The sequence below is a fragment of the Anastrepha obliqua genome, unplaced genomic scaffold (assembly GCF_027943255.1).
Source record: "Anastrepha obliqua isolate idAnaObli1 unplaced genomic scaffold, idAnaObli1_1.0 ptg000373l, whole genome shotgun sequence".
Taxonomy (NCBI): Eukaryota; Metazoa; Arthropoda; class Insecta; order Diptera; family Tephritidae; genus Anastrepha; species Anastrepha obliqua.
The window spans coordinates 20,001-27,500 of NW_026562353.1; the positions used below are offsets into that span (position 1 = coordinate 20,001).

The 7,500-nt window shown below is 29.6% G+C and overlaps 1 non-coding gene and 2 pseudogenes across 1 annotated transcript; all 3 read left to right on the top strand.

Moving 5' to 3' along the window:
- The first annotated feature begins 3,539 nt into the window (after positions 1 to 3,539).
- LOC129252783 (small subunit ribosomal RNA) lies at positions 3,540 to 5,530 on the top strand. The gene has a single exon (XR_008583638.1). It is a non-coding gene; the product is annotated as a small subunit ribosomal RNA (ribosomal RNA).
- Positions 5,531 to 6,127: 597 nt separating this feature from the next.
- LOC129252782 (5.8S ribosomal RNA) lies at positions 6,128 to 6,308 on the top strand (annotated as a pseudogene).
- Positions 6,309 to 6,752: 444 nt separating this feature from the next.
- Positions 6,753 to 7,500, top strand: part of LOC129252780 (large subunit ribosomal RNA) — a 3,704-nt pseudogene continuing 2,956 nt past the window's right edge.

Genomic DNA, 7,500 nt, shown 5'->3' on the forward strand with positions numbered 1-7,500 from the left:
AAAGACATTTCAAATCAAACTGAAATGTATTGAAATGAATTTTTCCCATACATTTTTGACAATGTGAGGTGTGCATGGCAAAAAACACTCACGGTGAAGGCATGTGAAATATAATATGAAAATATCAAAAGTTAACTAACCAATGATATTGAAGCATATAAATCGAATCATAACTATATGAAACTCGAATTTAAGCCATATTAAACTGGTAATATTGTGATTTTATGCCTGGTTTTCCATACGTTAGTTTAAATAAAGAGTTATGGAATATAACCTTGGCATATTGGCACTAAAATATATAATAAAGACATTTCAAATCAAACTGAAATGTATTGAAATGAATTTTTCCCATACATTTTTGACAATGTGAGGTGTGCATGGCAAAAAACACTCACGGTGAAGGCATGTGATATAATATGAAAATATCAAAAGTTAACTAACCAATGATATTGAAGCATATAAATCGAATCATAACTATATGAAACTCGAATTTGAGCCATATTAAACTGGTAATATTGTGATTTTATGCCTGGTTTTCCATACGTTAGTTTAAATAGAAAAAAATTCTCGAATATATATACATATATGAAGAATCTATATTCTATACTAACATTTTATGGAATATAACCTTGGCATATTGCCATTAAAATATATAATAAAGACATTTCAAATCAAACTGAAATGTATTGAAATGAATTTTTCCCATACATTTTTGACAATGTGAGGTGTGCATGGCAAAAAACACTCACGGTGAAGGCATGTGATATAATATGAAAATATCAAAAGTTAACTAACCAATGATATTGAAGCATATAAATCGAATCATAACTATATGAAACTCGAATTTAAGCCATATTAAACTGGTAATATTGTGATTTTGTGCCTGGTTTTCCATACGTTAGTTTAAATAAAGAGTTATGGAATATAACCTTGGCATATTGCCATTAAAATATATAATAAAGACATTTCAAATCAAACTGAAATGTATTGAAATGAATTTTTCCCATACATTTTTGACAATGTGAGGTGTGCATGGCAAAAAACACTCACGGTGAAGGCATGTGAAATATAATATGAAAATATCAAAAGTTAACTAACCAATGATATTGAAGCATATAAATCGAATCATAACTATATGAAACTCGAATTTAAGCCATATTAAACTGGTAATATTGTGATTTTATGCCTGGTTTTCCATACGTTAGTTTAAATAAAGAGTTATGGAATATAACCTTGGCATATTGGCACTAAAATATATAATAAAGACATTTCAAATCAAACTGAAATGTATTGAAATGAATTTTTCCCATACATTTTTGACAATGTGAGGTGTGCATGGCAAAAAACACTCACGGTGAAGGCATGTGATATAATATGAAAATATCAAAAGTTAACTAACCAATGATATTGAAGCATATAAATCGAATCATAACTATATGAAACTCGAATTTGAGCCATATTAAACTGGTAATATTGTGATTTTATGCCTGGTTTTCCATACGTTAGTTTAAATAGAAAAAAATTCTCGAATATATATACATATATGAAGAATCTATATTCTATACTAACATTTTATGGAATATAACCTTGGCATATTGCCATTAAAATATATAATAAAGACATTTCAAATCAAACTGAAATGTATTGAAATGAATTTTTCCCATACATTTTTGACAATGTGAGGTGTGCATGGCAAAAAACACTCACGGTGAAGGCATGTGAAATAATATGAAAATATCAAAAGTTAACTAACCAATGATATTGAAGCATATAAATCGAATCATAACTATATGAAACTCGAATTTAAGCCATATTAAACTGGTAATATTGTGATTTTATGCCTGGTTTTCCATACGTTAGTTTAAATAGAAAAAATTTTCGAATATCTATACATATATGAAGAATCTATATTCTAATACTAACATGTTATGGAATATAACCTTGGCATATTGGCACTAAAATATATAATAAAGACATTTCAAATCAAACTGAAATGTATTGAAATGAATTTTTCCCATACATTTTTGACAATGTGAGGTGTGCATGGCAAAAAACACTCACGGTGAAGGCATGTGAAATATAATATGAAAATATCAAAAGTTAACTAACCAATGATATTGAAGCATATAAATCGAATCATAACTATATGAAACTCGAATTTAAGCCATATTAAACTGGTAATATTGTGATTTTATGCCTGGTTTTCCATACGTTAGTTTAAATAGAAAAAATTTTCGAATATATATACATATATGAAGAATCTATATTCTAATACTAACATGTTATGGAATATAACCTTGGCATATTGGCACTAAAATATATAATAAAGACATTTCAAATCAAACTGAAATGTATTGAAATGAATTTTTCCCATACATTTTTGACAATGTGAGGTGTGCATGGCAAAAAACACTCACGGTGAAGGCATGTGATATAATATGAAAATATCAAAAGTTAACTAACCAATGATATTGAAACATATAAATCGAATCATAACTATATGAAACTCGAATTTGAGCCATATTAAACTGGTAATATTGTGATTTTATGCCTGGTTTTCCATACGTTAGTTTAAATAAAGAGTTATGGAATATAACCTTGGCATATTGCCATTAAAATATATAATAAAGACATTTCAAATCAAACTGAAATGTATTGAAATGAATTTTTCCCATACATTTTTGACAATGTGAGGTGTGCATGGCAAAAAACACTCACGGTGAAGGCATGTGATATAATATGAAAATATCAAAAGTTAACTAACCAATGATATTGAAGCATATAAATCGAATCATAACTATATGAAACTCGAATTTGAGCCATATTAAACTGGTAATATTATGATTTTATTCCTGGTTTTCCATACGTTAGTTTAAATAGAAAAAATTTTCGAATATATATACATATATGAAGAATCTATATTCTATACTAACATGTTATGGCATATTGGTGTTATTGTATTTTATTCCTGGTTTTCTATAGTTAGTTTAAATAGAAATAAATTTTTGAATTCAAAATTTTATATTCTATACTAGCATTACATAGAAATTATCCTCAACTGTTTGTTTCTTGTATAAATACAGGAAATTAAACAGATGATGAAGAGAAAAAAATAAGAAAAACAAAAATTTATAAGAAAAATTAAATTTTAAACAAAGGAAAAGAGGAGAAAATTTTTTCAATCATATATATTTATGATTAAAAAATAGAATTATGAAATTATTAATTTCAATTCAAAGAGAAAAATTATGTAATATATGAAATTATTACATTAAAAATGCATTTGAAAAAAAAAAGTAAAATGTTATTAAGAATGATAAATTATTTGAAAATTGGCAAATATTAAGAAGAAATATCGTTCTTATATTTTTATATAAAATATATAATATAGAGAACGAAAATTCTTTTTCATAAAAAACGGTTTTTGAATTTTGATAAGAAAAGCTAAAGGGGGGTCGCCCCTTTACTTTTTATATACACCGTAATTTATGAAATTTTCAAATATGAAAAACAAAGAAAAATATATAAATAAAAATATTATTCTGGTTGATCCTGCCAGTAGTTATATGCTTGTCTCAAAGATTAAGCCATGCATGTCTAAGTACAAACAAATTAAAAGTGAAACCGCAAAAGGCTCATTATATCAGTTATGGTTCCATAGATCGTTAACAGTTACTTGGATAACTGTGGTAATTCTAGAGCTAATACATGCAATATAAACACGGACCTTATGGAACGTGTGCTTTTATTAGACTAAAACCAAGCGATCATTTGATCGTTAAATTGGTTGAACTCTAGATAACTTGCAGATCGTATGGTCCCGTACCGACGACAGATCTTTCAAATGTCTGCCCTATCAACTTTTGATGGTAGTATCTAGGACTACCATGGTTGCAACGGGTAACGGGGAATCAGGGTTCGATTCCGGAGAGGGAGCCTGAGAAACGGCTACCACATCTAAGGAAGGCAGCAGGCGCGTAAATTACCCACTCCCAGTTCGGGGAGGTAGTGACGAAAAATAACAATACAGGACTCATATCCGAGGCCCTGTAATTGGAATGAGTACACTTTAAATCCTTTAACAAGGACCTATTGGAGGGCAAGTCTGGTGCCAGCAGCCGCGGTAATTCCAGCTCCAATAGCGTATATTAAAGTTGTTGCGGTTAAAACGTTCGTAGTTGAATTTGTGCTTCATACGGGTAGTACAACTATATATTGTGGTATGTACATTACCTTATGTATGTAAGCGTATTACCGGTGGAGTTCTTATATATAATTAATACAATGTATTTTTTATATATTCCTCCTATTTAAACCTACTTCAGTGCTCTTCATCGAGTGTTGTTGTGGGCCGGTACAATTACTTTGAACAAATTAGAGTGCTTAAAGCAGGCTCCAAATGCCTGAATATTTTGTGCATGGAATAATGAAATAAGACCTCTGTTCTACTTTCATTGGTTTTTAGATCAAGAGGTAATGATTAATAGAAGCAGTTTGGGGGCATTAGTATTACGACGCGAGAGGTGAAATTCTTGGACCGTCGTAAGACTAACTTAAGCGAAAGCATTTGCCAAAGATGTTTTCATTAATCAAGAACGAAAGTTAGAGGTTCGAAGGCGATCAGATACCGCCCTAGTTCTAACCATAAACGATGCCAGCTAGCAATTGGGTGTAGCTACTACTATGGCTCTCTCAGTCGCTTCCCGGGAAACCAAAGCTTTTGGGCTCCGGGGGAAGTATGGTTGCAAAGCTGAAACTTAAAGGAATTGACGGAAGGGCACCACCAGGAGTGGAGCCTGCGGCTTAATTTGACTCAACACGGGAAAACTTACCAGGTCCGAACATAAGCGTGTAAGACAGATTGATAGCTCTTTCTCGAATCTATGGGTGGTGGTGCATGGCCGTTCTTAGTTCGTGGAGTGATTTGTCTGGTTAATTCCGATAACGAACGAGACTCAAATATATTAAATAGATGCTTTCAGGATTATGATGTTGAAACTTATATAGCCTTCTTTCATGCGTACATCTTGAATGTACAAGTGTTTGAATGTGTTTATATAAGTGGAGTCGTACCTGTTGGTTTGTCCCATTATAAGGACACTAGCTTCTTAAATGGACAAATTGCGTCTAGCAGTAACGAGATTGAGCAATAACAGGTCTGTGATGCCCTTAGATGTCCTGGGCTGCACGCGCGCTACAATGAAAGTATCAACGTGTATTTCCTAGACCGAGAGGTCCGGGTAAACCGCTGAACCACTTTCATGCTTGGGATTGTGAACTGAAACTGTTCACATGAACTTGGAATTCCCAGTAAGTGCGAGTTATTAACTCGCATTGATTAAGTCCCTGCCCTTTGTACATACCGCCCGTCGCTACTACCGATTGAATTATTTAGTGAGGTCTCCGGACGTGATCACTGTGACGCCTCGTGTGTCACGGTTGTTTCGCAAAAGTTGACCGAACTTGATTATTTAGAGGAAGTAAAAGTCGTAACAAGGTTTCCGTAGGTGAACCTGCGGAAGGATCATTATTGTGTTCCATATCCGTAAGAAAAACAAACAAACAAACAAACAAACAAACAGACAAGCAAACAAACGAACAAAAAGAAAAAAAAAAAAAAAAAAAAAAGAAAAAAAAAAAAAAATTTATATAATTATTTTGAATCCATAATTCTTTTTATTCTTTTTCATTCAATTTGTGATCCATCAATTATATCATATTAAATATAATATATGATGGTACATTTTGTAATGTTTTTTCTTATTTTTTTCTTTTAAAAACCTTTAAACATGAAAATAAAAAGTTGTACTTATTATTCATTTGATTGAATGATAAGTTAATTTGTTCACAATAACAAAAGTGGTATATATTTATTATATTATTATATATATACATAAAATGATTAAAAAAATACAAAATAATTGAATCATAATAAATACCACCACTGTATTATTGTTGAACTAAGACATTCGCAACTTAATAAAAATGTTTAGAGTTAAATATATTTGATATATATTATTGAAAGAAAATCAATTTATATATTATTAATATTATTTAATTTTACTCTTTCAATTAATATATGCAAAAAAAAATTGACATTTGTTATAAATAAAAATAAATAAAAAAATACTCTAAGCGGTGGATCACTTGGCTCATGGGTCGATGAAGAACGCAGCAAACTGTGCGTCATCGTGTGAACTGCAGGACACATGAACATCGACATTTTGAACGCATATCGCAGTCCATGCTGTTATGTACATTAAATTCAATTTTAAAGTACTGCTTGGACTACATATGGTTGAGGGTTGTAAGACTATGCTAAATAAGTTGCTTATTCTTTTATAAAAATAATTGAATTTAAGCAAATGTGTATATTATTGGATTTTAAATAATTCATAATATTAATAGCAAAAAAAATAAAGATATATAATGAATTTTATTTATTATATATTCTTTAAAAAAAAAATCCTCTCAAATAAAATGAAATGATGAAAATATTGAATCTAAGTATTCTTTACAAAAAATTTTCATATTATTTATATATATATATATAAAATAATAATTTATATATGTAATTAAAAGGAGGAATGTCTAGCATAAAAATTAAATTTTTTATTCTAGGATTGCCTCATTTTACATTATTATTATTTTTATATATTTACAATATATAAAAGGAGAAAAGAAAAATAGAGATGAAAAGATGATATAATTTTTTTATTAAATTGTGAGAAGATAAAAAAAGAATATTAAAACAACCTCAACTCATATGGGATTACCCCCTGAATTTAAGCATATTAATGAGGGGAGGAAAAGAAACTAACAAGGATTTTCTTAGTAGCGGCGAGCGAAAAGAAAATAGTTCAGCACTAAGTCACTTTGTCTATATGTCAAATGTGAGATGCAGTGTATGGAATATCTTAATATCTAGTATGAGAAATTAACGATTTAAGTCCTTCTTAAATGAGGCCATTTACCCATAGAGGGTGCCAGGCCCGTATAACGTTAATGATTACTAGAAAGATATTTCCAAAGAGTCGTGTTGCTTGATAGTGCAGCACTAAGTGGGTGGTAAACTCCATCTAAAACTAAATATAACCATGAGACCGATAGTAAACAAGTACCGTGAGGGAAAGTTGAAAAGAACTCTGAATAGAGAGTTAAATAGTACGTGAAACTGCTTAGAGGTTAAGCCCGATGAACCTGAATATCCATTATGAAAAATTCATCATTAAATAATTAAAAAAATAATGTGCATTTTTTTCATATAAGGACATTGTAATCTATTAACATAATAAAGTATTTATCAAAAGATCATTGGTGATATTAAGTTTATTTAAATTAATTTGCTTTTTAAGCATATTAACATAAAATAAATACTAATGATTTGATAAAGTGTTGATAGATTTTATTATATATAATGCTAAAATTCATTTTTTGAATTTTACAAAAAATTTAATATCTATGATATTAATATTTATTTGTATGCATTTATATGATTAA